Below are 18,860 nucleotides of genomic sequence, written 5' to 3'. Positions count from 1 at the left end.
AATTAAAAAGCCTCTGTCCTTCAGACAGTTTGTTTGCTTTAAGTGTCTGCTCGTGGTGAGGACAAGAGAAGCATTTCTTCTCTCATGCCTTGCTTTCATGAAGTAGGCCCACCCTACAGAGCAAAGTGCGAGCAAGCGAATGGCGCAAGCTATCGTCACTTCTCTTTTCGAGCTGTCACTGAGATCTCTGGAGCACACTACGTCAGGCTGGTGAGGAATAGACAGCCTCTATTATCTCAGCTTTTCTATAAAGTGAGCCAGTAAATGCAAACACTGTGAAAAACAGCAAGCTGCATTTCTGCCCGGTCTCGAACCAGGGACCTTTCGCGTGTAAGGCGAACGTGATAACCACTACACTACAGAAACAGACACTACCTCAGGAATCTTGTTGGCGTGTATTGGGTTGGAACGCACAGACTAAGGGCCAACGTCCTTGAAGCTCAAAGTTGGGCTCTCCTTACCCGGTCTCTCTTTCTTTGGAAGACAGGAATGAGGACCACTTTTTTCCCCAAGAGGCGATTTTGAAACCATATCCTGAAATGACACTAGAAAAACTCTTTGCATGTAATGTTCCTACACTGCTGGTCCAGCCCAGAAAAGCAGTTGCAAGGAAGTCCTGCACTCCTTTATCATGTCAAAAGTGGAAAATAGCGTGCAGGGTAAGGAACCTTCTCGACATACACAGCGTCTTATAGCATTGAAAAGAAGAAAGGCTCCTATATGACAAGCAGCCTGAAAACTTCCACAGGATGGGCTCGTCCGGGATTTGAACCCGGGACCTCTCGCACCCGAAGCGAGAATCATACCCCTAGACCAACGAGCCTGAGTGGCCAGGAGACATTTTGAACAATTACTGAAGCGTCTTTCAGAAAACAGCAGGGCTATTTGGCTCGTCTCCCTATAAGTGAGCCACACAAAGTCATGTTTTCTCTCAAGTTGTTGTTTTTTCACTCCAGCAAGGAAGGGGGCAGCCAATCTCCTATCGGCCAGTGAGCAGTAAAAAGGCACAGATGAGAACAGCAAGCACTTTCTGGCACTTGTACTCCTCTGCAAGTCCTGGACCCTTGCTCCATAGACTTCCACACCAGAAGCAATGAAGGGCCCACCATTTCTTGCGCCTGAGAAAGAGGTGTTTGATATTTGGATTCAAACGCGCCCGCTCAGCGCTCGATCAGGCTCGATCAGGCGAGATTTATATGAGTGGCTCACAGGCCTGAAACATTCACCTGGGAGACCCAGAGTGGCTGACTTCCCAGTATGGCCATTGTTGGGCGAGTCTCCTCCTTTCCTCCTGCCTCAATCTAGAATTGGCTGCAAATCACAAGAGGGAGTGCAATGTCCGTGTGTAGTGCCTACTACCAGCTACCTCTCTGTCTTCCTTATGTAAATTAGAATTTTCAAGGGGGGACCATTGGCAATCTGCTCCTCCCACATAACCAGGAAGCCCTGTTGAACATGTCTGCCTGTGTTGTTGCAGGGACAGTGCCTTCTCTGCCAAAAAGGTGGCAGGAGAGCCTCACAACAAATGATGGGATCAACTGCTTATTTCGAAACCCAGCAAGGCAGTTACTGTGATGGATTGCAAATGTAATGGAAGGTGTGCCTGCGGTGTCACTTTCAGAAATACATGGAATTGTGATTGAGGGCCCAGCCTGGTGGATTTCTCTTTATTTACTACAGGTTCCCGCAAATATTGTGGTGTGTGTGGGGAATGCACTGCAAAAATTAGGAAGACTTAAGGGTGTAAAAGGGACCTGTCAGAAGTGGGATTTGAACCCACGCCTCCATGAGGAGACCAGAAGGCTCAGCATCACTGAAGATCAAGCTCTCTTGAGTCTGGCGCCTTAGACCACTCGGCCATCCTGACGGCTCAGGGTGTGCTTAGTTCTGACTTTTCTGTCTGCACCTGCCAACGTTTCCACTTACAACGTTCACAGAAATGTCACAGGTGTAAAGGCCCCAACAATACAACATAGCTCACACAAAATAAAAATAGGCCCAAGAACAACCCCCAGATGATCGATGGAGATAACTTTGTTTCGTCTGCAAAGGTAAAAAAAAATTCTCGCGGCTCACCGTGTTCAAAGACCACCTCTTCTTAAACTTGCATTGAGATAATAAGGTTTTAGAGTGTGCACAAAAAAAGCATCCAATGCACAGTGTTTCTGCCCCGTCTCGAACCGGGGACCTTTCGCGTGTTAGGCGAACGTGATGACCACTACACTACAGAAACTACCTTGGTGCTTTCTACTGTTAGAGGAAAGTTTCTCTCAAGTCTTCACCCTACTTCTATTCTGCTGTATCAGCAGCGGCTCAGAATGTGCAGAACAAGTGTGAAAACCTCAGAGATATCATCCAACATGCTTGCAATTAGACGTATTCAAAACTCACTTGTGCAGGCATCGACAGGCAAATATCTGATGCCTAAATGCCAGCGAGTACAGCTTGGGAAAGCATCACCTGGGACACACTGAGACTAAGCAGGTAGGCAGATAAAGCATGGTGATCCATTTTTCTTCTGAGGTTAGAAATATGTTGTGCAACAATGCACCCAGTATAACGAGAAATAGTCAGGCATAGTGCTTTTTTAGTAGGGTTTGTATGTTTACCTCTAAAAAGGGCTCGTCCGGGATTTGAACCCGGGACCTCTCGCACCCTAAGCGAGAATCATACCCCTAGACCAACGAGCCACGCAAGAGTCACCTCTGACACGGCTCCGGGGGTTAGTGGCAGCTAGCCAGTACATGCTGCTCTGTTCTGCAATATGATTGCTGTCTTTTCCATGACCGTCATCAAACAAGAAATTAAAAAGCCTCTGTCCTTCAGACAGTTTGTTTGCTTTAAGTGTCTGCTCGTGGTGAGGACAAGAGAAGCATTTCTTCTCTCATGCCTTGCTTTCATGAAGTAGGCCCACCCTACAGAGCAAAGTGCGAGCAAGCGAATGGCGCAAGCTATCGTCACTTCTCTTTTCGAGCTGTCACTGAGATCTCTGGAGCACACTACGTCAGGCTGGTGAGGAATAGACAGCCTCTATTATCTCAGCTTTTCTATAAAGTGAGCCAGTAAATGCAAACACTGTGAAAAACAGCAAGCTGCATTTCTGCCCGGTCTCGAACCAGGGACCTTTCGCGTGTAAGGCGAACGTGATAACCACTACACTACAGAAACAGACACTACCTCAGGAATCTTGTTGGCGTGTATTGGGTTGGAACGCACAGACTAAGGGCCAACGTCCTTGAAGCTCAAAGTTGGGCTCTCCTTACCCGGTCTCTCTTTCTTTGGAAGACAGGAATGAGGACCACTTTTTTCCCCAAGAGGCGATTTTGAAACCATATCCTGAAATGACACTAGAAAAACTCTTTGCATGTAATGTTCCTACACTGCTGGTCCAGCCCAGAAAAGCAGTTGCAAGGAAGTCCTGCACTCCTTTATCATGTCAAAAGTGGAAAATAGCGTGCAGGGTAAGGAACCTTCTCGACATACACAGCGTCTTATAGCATTGAAAAGAAGAAAGGCTCCTATATGACAAGCAGCCTGAAAACTTCCACAGGATGGGCTCGTCCGGGATTTGAACCCGGGACCTCTCGCACCCGAAGCGAGAATCATACCCCTAGACCAACGAGCCTGAGTGGCCAGGAGACATTTTGAACAATTACTGAAGCGTCTTTCAGAAAACAGCAGGGCTATTTGGCTCGTCTCCCTATAAGTGAGCCACACAAAGTCATGTTTTCTCTCAAGTTGTTGTTTTTTCACTCCAGCAAGGAAGGGGGCAGCCAATCTCCTATCGGCCAGTGAGCAGTAAAAAGGCACAGATGAGAACAGCAAGCACTTTCTGGCACTTGTACTCCTCTGCAAGTCCTGGACCCTTGCTCCATAGACTTCCACACCAGAAGCAATGAAGGGCCCACCATTTCTTGCGCCTGAGAAAGAGGTGTTTGATATTTGGATTCAAACGCGCCCGCTCAGCGCTCGATCAGGCTCGATCAGGCGAGATTTATATGAGTGGCTCACAGGCCTGAAACATTCACCTGGGAGACCCAGAGTGGCTGACTTCCCAGTATGGCCATTGTTGGGCGAGTCTCCTCCTTTCCTCCTGCCTCAATCTAGAATTGGCTGCAAATCACAAGAGGGAGTGCAATGTCCGTGTGTAGTGCCTACTACCAGCTACCTCTCTGTCTTCCTTATGTAAATTAGAATTTTCAAGGGGGGACCATTGGCAATCTGCTCCTCCCACATAACCAGGAAGCCCTGTTGAACATGTCTGCCTGTGTTGTTGCAGGGACAGTGCCTTCTCTGCCAAAAAGGTGGCAGGAGAGCCTCACAACAAATGATGGGATCAACTGCTTATTTCGAAACCCAGCAAGGCAGTTACTGTGATGGATTGCAAATGTAATGGAAGGTGTGCCTGCGGTGTCACTTTCAGAAATACATGGAATTGTGATTGAGGGCCCAGCCTGGTGGATTTCTCTTTATTTACTACAGGTTCCCGCAAATATTGTGGTGTGTGTGGGGAATGCACTGCAAAAATTAGGAAGACTTAAGGGTGTAAAAGGGACCTGTCAGAAGTGGGATTTGAACCCACGCCTCCATGAGGAGACCAGAAGGCTCAGCATCACTGAAGATCAAGCTCTCTTGAGTCTGGCGCCTTAGACCACTCGGCCATCCTGACGGCTCAGGGTGTGCTTAGTTCTGACTTTTCTGTCTGCACCTGCCAACGTTTCCACTTACAACGTTCACAGAAATGTCACAGGTGTAAAGGCCCCAACAATACAACATAGCTCACACAAAATAAAAATAGGCCCAAGAACAACCCCCAGATGATCGATGGAGATAACTTTGTTTCGTCTGCAAAGGTAAAAAAAAATTCTCGCGGCTCACCGTGTTCAAAGACCACCTCTTCTTAAACTTGCATTGAGATAATAAGGTTTTAGAGTGTGCACAAAAAAAGCATCCAATGCACAGTGTTTCTGCCCCGTCTCGAACCGGGGACCTTTCGCGTGTTAGGCGAACGTGATGACCACTACACTACAGAAACTACCTTGGTGCTTTCTACTGTTAGAGGAAAGTTTCTCTCAAGTCTTCACCCTACTTCTATTCTGCTGTATCAGCAGCGGCTCAGAATGTGCAGAACAAGTGTGAAAACCTCAGAGATATCATCCAACATGCTTGCAATTAGACGTATTCAAAACTCACTTGTGCAGGCATCGACAGGCAAATATCTGATGCCTAAATGCCAGCGAGTACAGCTTGGGAAAGCATCACCTGGGACACACTGAGACTAAGCAGGTAGGCAGATAAAGCATGGTGATCCATTTTTCTTCTGAGGTTAGAAATATGTTGTGCAACAATGCACCCAGTATAACGAGAAATAGTCAGGCATAGTGCTTTTTTAGTAGGGTTTGTATGTTTACCTCTAAAAAGGGCTCGTCCGGGATTTGAACCCGGGACCTCTCGCACCCTAAGCGAGAATCATACCCCTAGACCAACGAGCCACGCAAGAGTCACCTCTGACACGGCTCCGGGGGTTAGTGGCAGCTAGCCAGTACATGCTGCTCTGTTCTGCAATATGATTGCTGTCTTTTCCATGACCGTCATCAAACAAGAAATTAAAAAGCCTCTGTCCTTCAGACAGTTTGTTTGCTTTAAGTGTCTGCTCGTGGTGAGGACAAGAGAAGCATTTCTTCTCTCATGCCTTGCTTTCATGAAGTAGGCCCACCCTACAGAGCAAAGTGCGAGCAAGCGAATGGCGCAAGCTATCGTCACTTCTCTTTTCGAGCTGTCACTGAGATCTCTGGAGCACACTACGTCAGGCTGGTGAGGAATAGACAGCCTCTATTATCTCAGCTTTTCTATAAAGTGAGCCAGTAAATGCAAACACTGTGAAAAACAGCAAGCTGCATTTCTGCCCAGTCTCGAACCAGGGACCTTTCGCGTGTAAGGCGAACGTGATAACCACTACACTACAGAAACAGACACTACCTCAGGAATCTTGTTGGCGTGTATTGGGTTGGAACGCACAGACTAAGGGCCAACGTCCTTGAAGCTCAAAGTTGGGCTCTCCTTACCCGGTCTCTCTTTCTTTGGAAGACAGGAATGAGGACCACTTTTTTCCCCAAGAGGCGATTTTGAAACCATATCCTGAAATGACACTAGAAAAACTCTTTGCATGTAATGTTCCTACACTGCTGGTCCAGCCCAGAAAAGCAGTTGCAAGGAAGTCCTGCACTCCTTTATCATGTCAAAAGTGGAAAATAGCGTGCAGGGTAAGGAACCTTCTCGACATACACAGCGTCTTATAGCATTGAAAAGAAGAAAGGCTCCTATATGACAAGCAGCCTGAAAACTTCCACAGGATGGGCTCGTCCGGGATTTGAACCCGGGACCTCTCGCACCCGAAGCGAGAATCATACCCCTAGACCAACGAGCCTGAGTGGCCAGGAGACATTTTGAACAATTACTGAAGCGTCTTTCAGAAAACAGCAGGGCTATTTGGCTCGTCTCCCTATAAGTGAGCCACACAAAGTCATGTTTTCTCTCAAGTTGTTGTTTTTTCACTCCAGCAAGGAAGGGGGCAGCCAATCTCCTATCGGCCAGTGAGCAGTAAAAAGGCACAGATGAGAACAGCAAGCACTTTCTGGCACTTGTACTCCTCTGCAAGTCCTGGACCCTTGCTCCATAGACTTCCACACCAGAAGCAATGAAGGGCCCACCATTTCTTGCGCCTGAGAAAGAGGTGTTTGATATTTGGATTCAAACGCGCCCGCTCAGCGCTCGATCAGGCTCGATCAGGCGAGATTTATATGAGTGGCTCACAGGCCTGAAACATTCACCTGGGAGACCCAGAGTGGCTGACTTCCCAGTATGGCCATTGTTGGGCGAGTCTCCTCCTTTCCTCCTGCCTCAATCTAGAATTGGCTGCAAATCACAAGAGGGAGTGCAATGTCCGTGTGTAGTGCCTACTACCAGCTACCTCTCTGTCTTCCTTATGTAAATTAGAATTTTCAAGGGGGGACCATTGGCAATCTGCTCCTCCCACATAACCAGGAAGCCCTGTTGAACATGTCTGCCTGTGTTGTTGCAGGGACAGTGCCTTCTCTGCCAAAAAGGTGGCAGGAGAGCCTCACAACAAATGATGGGATCAACTGCTTATTTCGAAACCCAGCAAGGCAGTTACTGTGATGGATTGCAAATGTAATGGAAGGTGTGCCTGCGGTGTCACTTTCAGAAATACATGGAATTGTGATTGAGGGCCCAGCCTGGTGGATTTCTCTTTATTTACTACAGGTTCCCGCAAATATTGTGGTGTGTGTGGGGAATGCACTGCAAAAATTAGGAAGACTTAAGGGTGTAAAAGGGACCTGTCAGAAGTGGGATTTGAATCCACGCCTCCATGAGGAGACCAGAAGGCTCAGCATCACTGAAGATCAAGCTCTCTTGAGTCTGGCGCCTTAGACCACTCGGCCATCCTGACGGCTCAGGGTGTGCTTAGTTCTGACTTTTCTGTCTGCACCTGCCAACGTTTCCACTTACAACGTTCACAGAAATGTCACAGGTGTAAAGGCCCCAACAATACAACATAGCTCACACAAAATAAAAATAGGCCCAAGAACAACCCCCAGATGATCGATGGAGATAACTTTGTTTCGTCTGCAAAGGTAAAAAAAAATTCTCGCGGCTCACCGTGTTCAAAGACCACCTCTTCTTAAACTTGCATTGAGATAATAAGGTTTTAGAGTGTGCACAAAAAAAGCATCCAATGCACAGTGTTTCTGCCCCGTCTCGAACCGGGGACCTTTCGCGTGTTAGGCGAACGTGATGACCACTACACTACAGAAACTACCTTGGTGCTTTCTACTGTTAGAGGAAAGTTTCTCTCAAGTCTTCACCCTACTTCTATTCTGCTGTATCAGCAGCGGCTCAGAATGTGCAGAACAAGTGTGAAAACCTCAGAGATATCATCCAACATGCTTGCAATTAGACGTATTCAAAACTCACTTGTGCAGGCATCGACAGGCAAATATCTGATGCCTAAATGCCAGCGAGTACAGCTTGGGAAAGCATCACCTGGGACACACTGAGACTAAGCAGGTAGGCAGATAAAGCATGGTGATCCATTTTTCTTCTGAGGTTAGAAATATGTTGTGCAACAATGCACCCAGTATAACGAGAAATAGTCAGGCATAGTGCTTTTTTAGTAGGGTTTGTATGTTTACCTCTAAAAAGGGCTCGTCCGGGATTTGAACCCGGGACCTCTCGCACCCTAAGCGAGAATCATACCCCTAGACCAACGAGCCACGCAAGAGTCACCTCTGACACGGCTCCAGGGGTTAGTGGCAGCTAGCCAGTACATGCTGCTCTGTTCTGCAATATGATTGCTGTCTTTTCCATGACCGTCATCAAACAAGAAATTAAAAAGCCTCTGTCCTTCAGACAGTTTGTTTGCTTTAAGTGTCTGCTCGTGGTGAGGACAAGAGAAGCATTTCTTCTCTCATGCCTTGCTTTCATGAAGTAGGCCCACCCTACAGAGCAAAGTGCGAGCAAGCGAATGGCGCAAGCTATCGTCACTTCTCTTTTCGAGCTGTCACTGAGATCTCTGGAGCACACTACGTCAGGCTGGTGAGGAATAGACAGCCTCTATTATCTCAGCTTTTCTATAAAGTGAGCCAGTAAATGCAAACACTGTGAAAAACAGCAAGCTGCATTTCTGCCCGGTCTCGAACCAGGGACCTTTCGCGTGTAAGGCGAACGTGATAACCACTACACTACAGAAACAGACACTACCTCAGGAATCTTGTTGGCGTGTATTGGGTTGGAACGCACAGACTAAGGGCCAACGTCCTTGAAGCTCAAAGTTGGGCTCTCCTTACCCGGTCTCTCTTTCTTTGGAAGACAGGAATGAGGACCACTTTTTTCCCCAAGAGGCGATTTTGAAACCATATCCTGAAATGACACTAGAAAAACTCTTTGCATGTAATGTTCCTACACTGCTGGTCCAGCCCAGAAAAGCAGTTGCAAGGAAGTCCTGCACTCCTTTATCATGTCAAAAGTGGAAAATAGCGTGCAGGGTAAGGAACCTTCTCGACATACACAGCGTCTTATAGCATTGAAAAGAAGAAAGGCTCCTATATGACAAGCAGCCTGAAAACTTCCACAGGATGGGCTCGTCCGGGATTTGAACCCGGGACCTCTCGCACCCGAAGCGAGAATCATACCCCTAGACCAACGAGCCTGAGTGGCCAGGAGACATTTTGAACAATTACTGAAGCGTCTTTCAGAAAACAGCAGGGCTATTTGGCTCGTCTCCCTATAAGTGAGCCACACAAAGTCATGTTTTCTCTCAAGTTGTTGTTTTTTCACTCCAGCAAGGAAGGGGGCAGCCAATCTCCTATCGGCCAGTGAGCAGTAAAAAGGCACAGATGAGAACAGCAAGCACTTTCTGGCACTTGTACTCCTCTGCAAGTCCTGGACCCTTGCTCCATAGACTTCCACACCAGAAGCAATGAAGGGCCCACCATTTCTTGCGCCTGAGAAAGAGGTGTTTGATATTTGGATTCAAACGCGCCCGCTCAGCGCTCGATCAGGCTCGATCAGGCGAGATTTATATGAGTGGCTCACAGGCCTGAAACATTCACCTGGGAGACCCAGAGTGGCTGACTTCCCAGTATGGCCATTGTTGGGCGAGTCTCCTCCTTTCCTCCTGCCTCAATCTAGAATTGGCTGCAAATCACAAGAGGGAGTGCAATGTCCGTGTGTAGTGCCTACTACCAGCTACCTCTCTGTCTTCCTTATGTAAATTAGAATTTTCAAGGGGGGACCATTGGCAATCTGCTCCTCCCACATAACCAGGAAGCCCTGTTGAACATGTCTGCCTGTGTTGTTGCAGGGACAGTGCCTTCTCTGCCAAAAAGGTGGCAGGAGAGCCTCACAACAAATGATGGGATCAACTGCTTATTTCGAAACCCAGCAAGGCAGTTACTGTGATGGATTGCAAATGTAATGGAAGGTGTGCCTGCGGTGTCACTTTCAGAAATACATGGAATTGTGATTGAGGGCCCAGCCTGGTGGATTTCTCTTTATTTACTACAGGTTCCCGCAAATATTGTGGTGTGTGTGGGGAATGCACTGCAAAAATTAGGAAGACTTAAGGGTGTAAAAGGGACCTGTCAGAAGTGGGATTTGAACCCACGCCTCCATGAGGAGACCAGAAGGCTCAGCATCACTGAAGATCAAGCTCTCTTGAGTCTGGCGCCTTAGACCACTCGGCCATCCTGACGGCTCAGGGTGTGCTTAGTTCTGACTTTTCTGTCTGCACCTGCCAACGTTTCCACTTACAACGTTCACAGAAATGTCACAGGTGTAAAGGCCCCAACAATACAACATAGCTCACACAAAATAAAAATAGGCCCAAGAACAACCCCCAGATGATCGATGGAGATAACTTTGTTTCGTCTGCAAAGGTAAAAAAAAATTCTCGCGGCTCACCGTGTTCAAAGACCACCTCTTCTTAAACTTGCATTGAGATAATAAGGTTTTAGAGTGTGCACAAAAAAAGCATCCAATGCACAGTGTTTCTGCCCCGTCTCGAACCGGGGACCTTTCGCGTGTTAGGCGAACGTGATGACCACTACACTACAGAAACTACCTTGGTGCTTTCTACTGTTAGAGGAAAGTTTCTCTCAAGTCTTCACCCTACTTCTATTCTGCTGTATCAGCAGCGGCTCAGAATGTGCAGAACAAGTGTGAAAACCTCAGAGATATCATCCAACATGCTTGCAATTAGACGTATTCAAAACTCACTTGTGCAGGCATCGACAGGCAAATATCTGATGCCTAAATGCCAGCGAGTACAGCTTGGGAAAGCATCACCTGGGACACACTGAGACTAAGCAGGTAGGCAGATAAAGCATGGTGATCCATTTTTCTTCTGAGGTTAGAAATATGTTGTGCAACAATGCACCCAGTATAACGAGAAATAGTCAGGCATAGTGCTTTTTTAGTAGGGTTTGTATGTTTACCTCTAAAAAGGGCTCGTCCGGGATTTGAACCCGGGACCTCTCGCACCCTAAGCGAGAATCATACCCCTAGACCAACGAGCCACGCAAGAGTCACCTCTGACACGGCTCCGGGGGTTAGTGGCAGCTAGCCAGTACATGCTGCTCTGTTCTGCAATATGATTGCTGTCTTTTCCATGACCGTCATCAAACAAGAAATTAAAAAGCCTCTGTCCTTCAGACAGTTTGTTTGCTTTAAGTGTCTGCTCGTGGTGAGGACAAGAGAAGCATTTCTTCTCTCATGCCTTGCTTTCATGAAGTAGGCCCACCCTACAGAGCAAAGTGCGAGCAAGCGAATGGCGCAAGCTATCGTCACTTCTCTTTTCGAGCTGTCACTGAGATCTCTGGAGCACACTACGTCAGGCTGGTGAGGAATAGACAGCCTCTATTATCTCAGCTTTTCTATAAAGTGAGCCAGTAAATGCAAACACTGTGAAAAACAGCAAGCTGCATTTCTGCCCGGTCTCGAACCAGGGACCTTTCGCGTGTAAGGCGAACGTGATAACCACTACACTACAGAAACAGACACTACCTCAGGAATCTTGTTGGCGTGTATTGGGTTGGAACGCACAGACTAAGGGCCAACGTCCTTGAAGCTCAAAGTTGGGCTCTCCTTACCCGGTCTCTCTTTCTTTGGAAGACAGGAATGAGGACCACTTTTTTCCCCAAGAGGCGATTTTGAAACCATATCCTGAAATGACACTAGAAAAACTCTTTGCATGTAATGTTCCTACACTGCTGGTCCAGCCCAGAAAAGCAGTTGCAAGGAAGTCCTGCACTCCTTTATCATGTCAAAAGTGGAAAATAGCGTGCAGGGTAAGGAACCTTCTCGACATACACAGCGTCTTATAGCATTGAAAAGAAGAAAGGCTCCTATATGACAAGCAGCCTGAAAACTTCCACAGGATGGGCTCGTCCGGGATTTGAACCCGGGACCTCTCGCACCCGAAGCGAGAATCATACCCCTAGACCAACGAGCCTGAGTGGCCAGGAGACATTTTGAACAATTACTGAAGCGTCTTTCAGAAAACAGCAGGGCTATTTGGCTCGTCTCCCTATAAGTGAGCCACACAAAGTCATGTTTTCTCTCAAGTTGTTGTTTTTTCACTCCAGCAAGGAAGGGGGCAGCCAATCTCCTATCGGCCAGTGAGCAGTAAAAAGGCACAGATGAGAACAGCAAGCACTTTCTGGCACTTGTACTCCTCTGCAAGTCCTGGACCCTTGCTCCATAGACTTCCACACCAGAAGCAATGAAGGGCCCACCATTTCTTGCGCCTGAGAAAGAGGTGTTTGATATTTGGATTCAAACGCGCCCGCTCAGCGCTCGATCAGGCTCGATCAGGCGAGATTTATATGAGTGGCTCACAGGCCTGAAACATTCACCTGGGAGACCCAGAGTGGCTGACTTCCCAGTATGGCCATTGTTGGGCGAGTCTCCTCCTTTCCTCCTGCCTCAATCTAGAATTGGCTGCAAATCACAAGAGGGAGTGCAATGTCCGTGTGTAGTGCCTACTACCAGCTACCTCTCTGTCTTCCTTATGTAAATTAGAATTTTCAAGGGGGGACCATTGGCAATCTGCTCCTCCCACATAACCAGGAAGCCCTGTTGAACATGTCTGCCTGTGTTGTTGCAGGGACAGTGCCTTCTCTGCCAAAAAGGTGGCAGGAGAGCCTCACAACAAATGATGGGATCAACTGCTTATTTCGAAACCCAGCAAGGCAGTTACTGTGATGGATTGCAAATGTAATGGAAGGTGTGCCTGCGGTGTCACTTTCAGAAATACATGGAATTGTGATTGAGGGCCCAGCCTGGTGGATTTCTCTTTATTTACTACAGGTTCCCGCAAATATTGTGGTGTGTGTGGGGAATGCACTGCAAAAATTAGGAAGACTTAAGGGTGTAAAAGGGACCTGTCAGAAGTGGGATTTGAACCCACGCCTCCATGAGGAGACCAGAAGGCTCAGCATCACTGAAGATCAAGCTCTCTTGAGTCTGGCGCCTTAGACCACTCGGCCATCCTGACGGCTCAGGGTGTGCTTAGTTCTGACTTTTCTGTCTGCACCTGCCAACGTTTCCACTTACAACGTTCACAGAAATGTCACAGGTGTAAAGGCCCCAACAATACAACATAGCTCACACAAAATAAAAATAGGCCCAAGAACAACCCCCAGATGATCGATGGAGATAACTTTGTTTCGTCTGCAAAGGTAAAAAAAAATTCTCGCGGCTCACCGTGTTCAAAGACCACCTCTTCTTAAACTTGCATTGAGATAATAAGGTTTTAGAGTGTGCACAAAAAAAGCATCCAATGCACAGTGTTTCTGCCCCGTCTCGAACCGGGGACCTTTCGCGTGTTAGGCGAACGTGATGACCACTACACTACAGAAACTACCTTGGTGCTTTCTACTGTTAGAGGAAAGTTTCTCTCAAGTCTTCACCCTACTTCTATTCTGCTGTATCAGCAGCGGCTCAGAATGTGCAGAACAAGTGTGAAAACCTCAGAGATATCATCCAACATGCTTGCAATTAGACGTATTCAAAACTCACTTGTGCAGGCATCGACAGGCAAATATCTGATGCCTAAATGCCAGCGAGTACAGCTTGGGAAAGCATCACCTGGGACACACTGAGACTAAGCAGGTAGGCAGATAAAGCATGGTGATCCATTTTTCTTCTGAGGTTAGAAATATGTTGTGCAACAATGCACCCAGTATAACGAGAAATAGTCAGGCATAGTGCTTTTTTAGTAGGGTTTGTATGTTTACCTCTAAAAAGGGCTCGTCCGGGATTTGAACCCGGGACCTCTCGCACCCTAAGCGAGAATCATACCCCTAGACCAACGAGCCACGCAAGAGTCACCTCTGACACGGCTCCGGGGGTTAGTGGCAGCTAGCCAGTACATGCTGCTCTGTTCTGCAATATGATTGCTGTCTTTTCCATGACCGTCATCAAACAAGAAATTAAAAAGCCTCTGTCCTTCAGACAGTTTGTTTGCTTTAAGTGTCTGCTCGTGGTGAGGACAAGAGAAGCATTTCTTCTCTCATGCCTTGCTTTCATGAAGTAGGCCCACCCTACAGAGCAAAGTGCGAGCAAGCGAATGGCGCAAGCTATCGTCACTTCTCTTTTCGAGCTGTCACTGAGATCTCTGGAGCACACTACGTCAGGCTGGTGAGGAATAGACAGCCTCTATTATCTCAGCTTTTCTATAAAGTGAGCCAGTAAATGCAAACACTGTGAAAAACAGCAAGCTGCATTTCTGCCCGGTCTCGAACCAGGGACCTTTCGCGTGTAAGGCGAACGTGATAACCACTACACTACAGAAACAGACACTACCTCAGGAATCTTGTTGGCGTGTATTGGGTTGGAACGCACAGACTAAGGGCCAACGTCCTTGAAGCTCAAAGTTGGGCTCTCCTTACCCGGTCTCTCTTTCTTTGGAAGACAGGAATGAGGACCACTTTTTTCCCCAAGAGGCGATTTTGAAACCATATCCTGAAATGACACTAGAAAAACTCTTTGCATGTAATGTTCCTACACTGCTGGTCCAGCCCAGAAAAGCAGTTGCAAGGAAGTCCTGCACTCCTTTATCATGTCAAAAGTGGAAAATAGCGTGCAGGGTAAGGAACCTTCTCGACATACACAGCGTCTTATAGCATTGAAAAGAAGAAAGGCTCCTATATGACAAGCAGCCTGAAAACTTCCACAGGATGGGCTCGTCCGGGATTTGAACCCGGGACCTCTCGCACCCGAAGCGAGAATCATACCCCTAGACCAACGAGCCTGAGTGGCCAGGAGACATTTTGAACAATTACTGAAGCGTCTTTCAGAAAACAGCAGGGCTATTTGGCTCGTCTCCCTATAAGTGAGCCACACAAAGTCATGTTTTCTCTCAAGTTGTTGTTTTTTCACTCCAGCAAGGAAGGGGGCAGCCAATCTCCTATCGGCCAGTGAGCAGTAAAAAGGCACAGATGAGAACAGCAAGCACTTTCTGGCACTTGTACTCCTCTGCAAGTCCTGGACCCTTGCTCCATAGACTTCCACACCAGAAGCAATGAAGGGCCCACCATTTCTTGCGCCTGAGAAAGAGGTGTTTGATATTTGGATTCAAACGCGCCCGCTCAGCGCTCGATCAGGCTCGATCAGGCGAGATTTATATGAGTGGCTCACAGGCCTGAAACATTCACCTGGGAGACCCAGAGTGGCTGACTTCCCAGTATGGCCATTGTTGGGCGAGTCTCCTCCTTTCCTCCTGCCTCAATCTAGAATTGGCTGCAAATCACAAGAGGGAGTGCAATGTCCGTGTGTAGTGCCTACTACCAGCTACCTCTCTGTCTTCCTTATGTAAATTAGAATTTTCAAGGGGGGACCATTGGCAATCTGCTCCTCCCACATAACCAGGAAGCCCTGTTGAACATGTCTGCCTGTGTTGTTGCAGGGACAGTGCCTTCTCTGCCAAAAAGGTGGCAGGAGAGCCTCACAACAAATGATGGGATCAACTGCTTATTTCGAAACCCAGCAAGGCAGTTACTGTGATGGATTGCAAATGTAATGGAAGGTGTGCCTGCGGTGTCACTTTCAGAAATACATGGAATTGTGATTGAGGGCCCAGCCTGGTGGATTTCTCTTTATTTACTACAGGTTCCCGCAAATATTGTGGTGTGTGTGGGGAATGCACTGCAAAAATTAGGAAGACTTAAGGGTGTAAAAGGGACCTGTCAGAAGTGGGATTTGAACCCACGCCTCCATGAGGAGACCAGAAGGCTCAGCATCACTGAAGATCAAGCTCTCTTGAGTCTGGCGCCTTAGACCACTCGGCCATCCTGACGGCTCAGGGTGTGCTTAGTTCTGACTTTTCTGTCTGCACCTGCCAACGTTTCCACTTACAACGTTCACAGAAATGTCACAGGTGTAAAGGCCCCAACAATACAACATAGCTCACACAAAATAAAAATAGGCCCAAGAACAACCCCCAGATGATCGATGGAGATAACTTTGTTTCGTCTGCAAAGGTAAAAAAAAATTCTCGCGGCTCACCGTGTTCAAAGACCACCTCTTCTTAAACTTGCATTGAGATAATAAGGTTTTAGAGTGTGCACAAAAAAAGCATCCAATGCACAGTGTTTCTGCCCCGTCTCGAACCGGGGACCTTTCGCGTGTTAGGCGAACGTGATGACCACTACACTACAGAAACTACCTTGGTGCTTTCTACTGTTAGAGGAAAGTTTCTCTCAAGTCTTCACCCTACTTCTATTCTGCTGTATCAGCAGCGGCTCAGAATGTGCAGAACAAGTGTGAAAACCTCAGAGATATCATCCAACATGCTTGCAATTAGACGTATTCAAAACTCACTTGTGCAGGCATCGACAGGCAAATATCTGATGCCTAAATGCCAGCGAGTACAGCTTGGGAAAGCATCACCTGGGACACACTGAGACTAAGCAGGTAGGCAGATAAAGCATGGTGATCCATTTTTCTTCTGAGGTTAGAAATATGTTGTGCAACAATGCACCCAGTATAACGAGAAATAGTCAGGCATAGTGCTTTTTTAGTAGGGTTTGTATGTTTACCTCTAAAAAGGGCTCGTCCGGGATTTGAACCCGGGACCTCTCGCACCCTAAGCGAGAATCATACCCCTAGACCAACGAGCCACGCAAGAGTCACCTCTGACACGGCTCCGGGGGTTAGTGGCAGCTAGCCAGTACATGCTGCTCTGTTCTGCAATATGATTGCTGTCTTTTCCATGACCGTCATCAAACAAGAAATTAAAAAGCCTCTGTCCTTCAGACAGTTTGTTTGCTTTAAGTGTCTGCTCGTGGTGAGGACAAGAGAAGCATTTCTTCTCTCATGCCTTGCTTTCATGAAGTAGGCCCACCCTACAGAGCAAAGTGCGAGCAAGCGAATGGCGCAAGCTATCGTCACTTCTCTTTTCGAGCTGTCACTGAGATCTCTGGAGCACACTACGTCAGGCTGGTGAGGAATAGACAGCCTCTATTATCTCAGCTTTTCTATAAAGTGAGCCAGTAAATGCAAACACTGTGAAAAACAGCAAGCTGCATTTCTGCCCAGTCTCGAACCAGGGACCTTTCGCGTGTAAGGCGAACGTGATAACCACTACACTACAGAAACAGACACTACCTCAGGAATCTTGTTGGCGTGTATTGGGTTGGAACGCACAGACTAAGGGCCAACGTCCTTGAAGCTCAAAGTTGGGCTCTCCTTACCCGGTCTCTCTTTCTTTGGAAGACAGGAATGAGGACCACTTTTTTCCCCAAGAGGCGATTTTGAAACCATATCCTGAAATGACACTAGAAAAACTCTTTGCATGTAATGTTCCTACACTGCTGGTCCAGCCCAGAAAAGCAGTTGCAAGGAAGTCCTGCACTCCTTTATCATGTCAAAAGTGGAAAATAGCGTGCAGGGTAAGGAACCTTCTCGACATACACAGCGTCTTATAGCATTGAAAAGAAGAAAGGCTCCTATATGACAAGCAGCCTGAAAACTTCCACAGGATGGGCTCGTCCGGGATTTGAACCCGGGACCTCTCGCACCCGAAGCGAGAATCATACCCCTAGACCAACGAGCCTGAGTGGCCAGGAGACATTTTGAACAATTACTGAAGCGTCTTTCAGAAAACAGCAGGGCTATTTGGCTCGTCTCCCTATAAGTGAGCCACACAAAGTCATGTTTTCTCTCAAGTTGTTGTTTTTTCACTCCAGCAAGGAAGGGGGCAGCCAATCTCCTATCGGCCAGTGAGCAGTAAAAAGGCACAGATGAGAACAGCAAGCACTTTCTGGCACTTGTACTCCTCTGCAAGTCCTGGACCCTTGCTCCATAGACTTCCACACCAGAAGCAATGAAGGGCCCACCATTTCTTGCGCCTGAGAAAGAGGTGTTTGATATTTGGATTCAAACGCGCCCGCTCAGCGCTCGATCAGGCTCGATCAGGCGAGATTTATATGAGTGGCTCACAGGCCTGAAACATTCACCTGGGAGACCCAGAGTGGCTGACTTCCCAGTATGGCCATTGTTGGGCGAGTCTCCTCCTTTCCTCCTGCCTCAATCTAGAATTGGCTGCAAATCACAAGAGGGAGTGCAATGTCCGTGTGTAGTGCCTACTACCAGCTACCTCTCTGTCTTCCTTATGTAAATTAGAATTTTCAAGGGGGGACCATTGGCAATCTGCTCCTCCCACATAACCAGGAAGCCCTGTTGAACATGTCTGCCTGTGTTGTTGCAGGGACAGTGCCTTCTCTGCCAAAAAGGTGGCAGGAGAGCCTCACAACAAATGATGGGATCAACTGCTTATTTCGAAACCCAGCAAGGCAGTTACTGTGATGGATTGCAAATGTAATGGAAGGTGTGCCTGCGGTGTCACTTTCAGAAATACATGGAATTGTGATTGAGGGCCCAGCCTGGTGGATTTCTCTTTATTTACTACAGGTTCCCGCAAATATTGTGGTGTGTGTGGGGAATGCACTGCAAAAATTAGGAAGACTTAAGGGTGTAAAAGGGACCTGTCAGAAGTGGGATTTGAATCCACGCCTCCATGAGGAGACCAGAAGGCTCAGCATCACTGAAGATCAAGCTCTCTTGAGTCTGGCGCCTTAGACCACTCGGCCATCCTGACGGCTCAGGGTGTGCTTAGTTCTGACTTTTCTGTCTGCACCTGCCAACGTTTCCACTTACAACGTTCACAGAAATGTCACAGGTGTAAAGGCCCCAACAATACAACATAGCTCACACAAAATAAAAATAGGCCCAAGAACAACCCCCAGATGATCGATGGAGATAACTTTGTTTCGTCTGCA

General features: G+C 47.6%; 33 non-coding genes across 33 annotated transcripts; all 33 read right to left on the bottom strand.

Moving 5' to 3' along the window:
• Positions 1-293: 293 nt before the first annotated feature.
• Positions 294-366, bottom strand: TRNAV-UAC (transfer RNA valine (anticodon UAC)). The gene has a single exon. It is a non-coding gene; the product is annotated as a tRNA-Val (tRNA).
• Positions 367-751: 385 nt separating this feature from the next.
• On the bottom strand, positions 752-823 carry TRNAP-CGG (transfer RNA proline (anticodon CGG)). The gene has a single exon. It is a non-coding gene; the product is annotated as a tRNA-Pro (tRNA).
• A 932-nt stretch (positions 824-1,755) lies between these two features.
• On the bottom strand, positions 1,756-1,867 carry TRNAL-CAA (transfer RNA leucine (anticodon CAA)). The gene is made up of 2 exons: positions 1,830-1,867; positions 1,756-1,801 (listed from the first exon to the last, which is right to left on the bottom strand). It is a non-coding gene; the product is annotated as a tRNA-Leu (tRNA).
• Positions 1,868-2,160: 293 nt separating this feature from the next.
• TRNAV-AAC (transfer RNA valine (anticodon AAC)) lies at positions 2,161-2,233 on the bottom strand. The gene has a single exon. It is a non-coding gene; the product is annotated as a tRNA-Val (tRNA).
• Positions 2,234-2,618: 385 nt separating this feature from the next.
• On the bottom strand, positions 2,619-2,690 carry TRNAP-AGG (transfer RNA proline (anticodon AGG)). Its single transcript has one exon. It is a non-coding gene; the product is annotated as a tRNA-Pro (tRNA).
• A 405-nt stretch (positions 2,691-3,095) lies between these two features.
• Positions 3,096-3,168, bottom strand: TRNAV-UAC (transfer RNA valine (anticodon UAC)). Its single transcript has one exon. It is a non-coding gene; the product is annotated as a tRNA-Val (tRNA).
• Positions 3,169-3,553: 385 nt separating this feature from the next.
• Positions 3,554-3,625, bottom strand: TRNAP-CGG (transfer RNA proline (anticodon CGG)). The gene has a single exon. It is a non-coding gene; the product is annotated as a tRNA-Pro (tRNA).
• Positions 3,626-4,557: 932 nt separating this feature from the next.
• Positions 4,558-4,669, bottom strand: TRNAL-CAA (transfer RNA leucine (anticodon CAA)). The gene is made up of 2 exons: positions 4,632-4,669; positions 4,558-4,603 (listed from the first exon to the last, which is right to left on the bottom strand). It is a non-coding gene; the product is annotated as a tRNA-Leu (tRNA).
• A 293-nt stretch (positions 4,670-4,962) lies between these two features.
• On the bottom strand, positions 4,963-5,035 carry TRNAV-AAC (transfer RNA valine (anticodon AAC)). Its single transcript has one exon. It is a non-coding gene; the product is annotated as a tRNA-Val (tRNA).
• Positions 5,036-5,420: 385 nt separating this feature from the next.
• Positions 5,421-5,492, bottom strand: TRNAP-AGG (transfer RNA proline (anticodon AGG)). Its single transcript has one exon. It is a non-coding gene; the product is annotated as a tRNA-Pro (tRNA).
• Positions 5,493-5,897: 405 nt separating this feature from the next.
• TRNAV-UAC (transfer RNA valine (anticodon UAC)) lies at positions 5,898-5,970 on the bottom strand. The gene has a single exon. It is a non-coding gene; the product is annotated as a tRNA-Val (tRNA).
• Positions 5,971-6,355: 385 nt separating this feature from the next.
• Positions 6,356-6,427, bottom strand: TRNAP-CGG (transfer RNA proline (anticodon CGG)). Its single transcript has one exon. It is a non-coding gene; the product is annotated as a tRNA-Pro (tRNA).
• A 932-nt stretch (positions 6,428-7,359) lies between these two features.
• On the bottom strand, positions 7,360-7,471 carry TRNAL-CAA (transfer RNA leucine (anticodon CAA)). Its single transcript has 2 exons — positions 7,434-7,471; positions 7,360-7,405 (listed from the first exon to the last, which is right to left on the bottom strand). It is a non-coding gene; the product is annotated as a tRNA-Leu (tRNA).
• Positions 7,472-7,764: 293 nt separating this feature from the next.
• On the bottom strand, positions 7,765-7,837 carry TRNAV-AAC (transfer RNA valine (anticodon AAC)). Its single transcript has one exon. It is a non-coding gene; the product is annotated as a tRNA-Val (tRNA).
• Positions 7,838-8,222: 385 nt separating this feature from the next.
• Positions 8,223-8,294, bottom strand: TRNAP-AGG (transfer RNA proline (anticodon AGG)). Its single transcript has one exon. It is a non-coding gene; the product is annotated as a tRNA-Pro (tRNA).
• Positions 8,295-8,699: 405 nt separating this feature from the next.
• TRNAV-UAC (transfer RNA valine (anticodon UAC)) lies at positions 8,700-8,772 on the bottom strand. The gene has a single exon. It is a non-coding gene; the product is annotated as a tRNA-Val (tRNA).
• Positions 8,773-9,157: 385 nt separating this feature from the next.
• TRNAP-CGG (transfer RNA proline (anticodon CGG)) lies at positions 9,158-9,229 on the bottom strand. The gene has a single exon. It is a non-coding gene; the product is annotated as a tRNA-Pro (tRNA).
• A 932-nt stretch (positions 9,230-10,161) lies between these two features.
• On the bottom strand, positions 10,162-10,273 carry TRNAL-CAA (transfer RNA leucine (anticodon CAA)). Its single transcript has 2 exons — positions 10,236-10,273; positions 10,162-10,207 (listed from the first exon to the last, which is right to left on the bottom strand). It is a non-coding gene; the product is annotated as a tRNA-Leu (tRNA).
• Positions 10,274-10,566: 293 nt separating this feature from the next.
• Positions 10,567-10,639, bottom strand: TRNAV-AAC (transfer RNA valine (anticodon AAC)). The gene has a single exon. It is a non-coding gene; the product is annotated as a tRNA-Val (tRNA).
• Positions 10,640-11,024: 385 nt separating this feature from the next.
• TRNAP-AGG (transfer RNA proline (anticodon AGG)) lies at positions 11,025-11,096 on the bottom strand. Its single transcript has one exon. It is a non-coding gene; the product is annotated as a tRNA-Pro (tRNA).
• A 405-nt stretch (positions 11,097-11,501) lies between these two features.
• Positions 11,502-11,574, bottom strand: TRNAV-UAC (transfer RNA valine (anticodon UAC)). Its single transcript has one exon. It is a non-coding gene; the product is annotated as a tRNA-Val (tRNA).
• A 385-nt stretch (positions 11,575-11,959) lies between these two features.
• On the bottom strand, positions 11,960-12,031 carry TRNAP-CGG (transfer RNA proline (anticodon CGG)). The gene has a single exon. It is a non-coding gene; the product is annotated as a tRNA-Pro (tRNA).
• Positions 12,032-12,963: 932 nt separating this feature from the next.
• On the bottom strand, positions 12,964-13,075 carry TRNAL-CAA (transfer RNA leucine (anticodon CAA)). Its single transcript has 2 exons — positions 13,038-13,075; positions 12,964-13,009 (listed from the first exon to the last, which is right to left on the bottom strand). It is a non-coding gene; the product is annotated as a tRNA-Leu (tRNA).
• Positions 13,076-13,368: 293 nt separating this feature from the next.
• Positions 13,369-13,441, bottom strand: TRNAV-AAC (transfer RNA valine (anticodon AAC)). The gene has a single exon. It is a non-coding gene; the product is annotated as a tRNA-Val (tRNA).
• Positions 13,442-13,826: 385 nt separating this feature from the next.
• On the bottom strand, positions 13,827-13,898 carry TRNAP-AGG (transfer RNA proline (anticodon AGG)). Its single transcript has one exon. It is a non-coding gene; the product is annotated as a tRNA-Pro (tRNA).
• Positions 13,899-14,303: 405 nt separating this feature from the next.
• Positions 14,304-14,376, bottom strand: TRNAV-UAC (transfer RNA valine (anticodon UAC)). Its single transcript has one exon. It is a non-coding gene; the product is annotated as a tRNA-Val (tRNA).
• Positions 14,377-14,761: 385 nt separating this feature from the next.
• On the bottom strand, positions 14,762-14,833 carry TRNAP-CGG (transfer RNA proline (anticodon CGG)). The gene has a single exon. It is a non-coding gene; the product is annotated as a tRNA-Pro (tRNA).
• Positions 14,834-15,765: 932 nt separating this feature from the next.
• On the bottom strand, positions 15,766-15,877 carry TRNAL-CAA (transfer RNA leucine (anticodon CAA)). Its single transcript has 2 exons — positions 15,840-15,877; positions 15,766-15,811 (listed from the first exon to the last, which is right to left on the bottom strand). It is a non-coding gene; the product is annotated as a tRNA-Leu (tRNA).
• A 293-nt stretch (positions 15,878-16,170) lies between these two features.
• TRNAV-AAC (transfer RNA valine (anticodon AAC)) lies at positions 16,171-16,243 on the bottom strand. The gene has a single exon. It is a non-coding gene; the product is annotated as a tRNA-Val (tRNA).
• A 385-nt stretch (positions 16,244-16,628) lies between these two features.
• On the bottom strand, positions 16,629-16,700 carry TRNAP-AGG (transfer RNA proline (anticodon AGG)). Its single transcript has one exon. It is a non-coding gene; the product is annotated as a tRNA-Pro (tRNA).
• Positions 16,701-17,105: 405 nt separating this feature from the next.
• TRNAV-UAC (transfer RNA valine (anticodon UAC)) lies at positions 17,106-17,178 on the bottom strand. Its single transcript has one exon. It is a non-coding gene; the product is annotated as a tRNA-Val (tRNA).
• Positions 17,179-17,563: 385 nt separating this feature from the next.
• TRNAP-CGG (transfer RNA proline (anticodon CGG)) lies at positions 17,564-17,635 on the bottom strand. The gene has a single exon. It is a non-coding gene; the product is annotated as a tRNA-Pro (tRNA).
• Positions 17,636-18,567: 932 nt separating this feature from the next.
• Positions 18,568-18,679, bottom strand: TRNAL-CAA (transfer RNA leucine (anticodon CAA)). The gene is made up of 2 exons: positions 18,642-18,679; positions 18,568-18,613 (listed from the first exon to the last, which is right to left on the bottom strand). It is a non-coding gene; the product is annotated as a tRNA-Leu (tRNA).
• Between the last annotated feature and the right edge of the window lie 181 nt (positions 18,680-18,860).

Source organism: Lissotriton vulgaris, chromosome 10 (genome assembly GCF_964263255.1).
Source record: "Lissotriton vulgaris chromosome 10, aLisVul1.2, whole genome shotgun sequence".
In the NCBI taxonomy this organism is placed as follows: Eukaryota; Metazoa; Chordata; class Amphibia; order Caudata; family Salamandridae; genus Lissotriton; species Lissotriton vulgaris.
This window is presented reverse-complemented; position numbering and strand designations above follow the sequence as displayed.